The sequence below is a fragment of the Triticum dicoccoides genome, chromosome 3A (genome assembly GCF_002162155.2).
Source record: "Triticum dicoccoides isolate Atlit2015 ecotype Zavitan chromosome 3A, WEW_v2.0, whole genome shotgun sequence".
In the NCBI taxonomy this organism is placed as follows: Eukaryota; Viridiplantae; Streptophyta; class Magnoliopsida; order Poales; family Poaceae; genus Triticum; species Triticum dicoccoides.
Window position 1 is genome coordinate 704,357,615 of NC_041384.1, and position 1,865 is coordinate 704,359,479.

Sequence of the window (1,865 nt, forward strand, 5' to 3'; positions counted from 1 at the left end):
CATGCAACCATCCACCACTTTACCACGTACCGCTAGATGGTGGGGCATGCGCTAGCAACCCAGCAGCGACATCCGTGTGGGCATTGCGTGCATCAGCGCTCGCGAAGCGAATGAGTTGTTTCGAGCTGAAAGTGGCATTGCTGATGACGGAGAAAGTCTTGCAATATCTTTTGATATTATAGAAAATGGATGGGAGCAATACATGACATTGATAAAAGAAAGAATAAATGGGTGGTTCAAACTCAAGATGTTGTTAGAAGGATGTAGAGACTTCGTCAATTTTAAGATGGTGTGCAGTATCTCGAGGGTCGTAGGGGTAGGGTGACAAAACCAAAACTGGCATATCTCGACGTACGGGATCCTAAGATAGATGCCTTGAAACAAGAGTAACAGAGACACATAGAATTTTCCCTGATTCAAGCACTCCAGGAGATAACACCCTACGTCCTACTTGTGTTTATTGTGTTGGAGTAAGTATAGAGTACAAAGTATATACTAAGAGGTTGTAATGTGTCGTCTACAAGCTAGGCCATTGTTTATATATGTACCGGTGGTCCTAGGGTATCTGTAACCTAGTCGGCTACGTATGAGGAGATAGAATCCTCCACGAATCGAGGGTCTTGAAGTATACATGAAGTCTTCTAGAACATTCTAATTATGCGCCATGGGCATCTCGATGTGGCCCAGGTTGGAACCAACAAGGGGCCCTCAGCCCGGGCCACCAGGCCGGGATTCGACATGGTGAGAGGCCCCTAAACCGGTCTTCAAGACTAGACACACCTCGGCTCATCCGAGCTGCACATCATCTTCAGTCGTCGGTCTTAAAACTGGTTCAACGAAAGCATCCCTTTTTAGTTAAGTCTTGACGCTGAAGTGCCTCTGAGTTTACCAACACCACATCGGTCTCTGACAAATGTTGAATGAATTTGAGTCGAGATGCACATCAGAATGTCTCCCGCACAACTGGCCCGTGGGCGCGAAGTATTCCCGCGCTCCCGGTGTGATTTTATCTTCTATAGTCCTGACGATGCAGACCGGTCTTATCCACGGGCCCACCTGGCCACGTGGCATCCTTGAACTGGTGCTCAACATGACATGCATACATGGGTCTGGGATCGACCAAGGTCACGTCCAATCAAGAGGGACGTGTGCCTTGATCCCCGCATCAACGTCTTCTTGCAGCCGAGCTCCATCGGTTGAGCTGCCATCTGAGGTGACACAGATGGGACGTGAAATATTGAAGGAGATAACTGACCTGCATACATGCAATATTTCCCACGAAGCCAGTGATAGTGTTGTTGGGGAACGCAGTATTTCAAAAAAAAAATCTACGATCACGCAAGATCTATCTAGAAGATGCATATCAATGAGAGGGAAGAGTGTGTCCACATATCCTCGTAGACCGAAAGCGGAAGCGTTTAGTAACGTGGTTGATGTAGTCGAACGTCTTCGCGATTCAACCGATCCAAGCATTGAACGTACGACACCTCCGTGTTCAGCACACGTTCAGCTCGATGACGTCCCTCGATCTCTTGATCCAGTTGAAGACGAGGGAGAGTTTCGTCAGCACAACGGCGTGTTGGCGGTGATGATGAAGTTACCGGCGCAGGGCTTCACCTAAGCACTACAATGATATGACTGAGGTGGGTAACTGTGCAGGAGGGCACCACACATGGCTAAGAGAAGACTTGGTGTGCCTTTGGGGTGCCCCCCTCCCACGTATATAAAGGGGGAGGAGAGGAGGCCGGCCCAAGGGGGGCGCGCCAAGGGGGGAGTCCTACTTGGACTCCCGGTCCAAGTAGGATTCGGCCCCCTCCTTTCCTTTCCGGAGAAGGGAGGAAAGGGAAAGAGATGGAGGAGAAGAA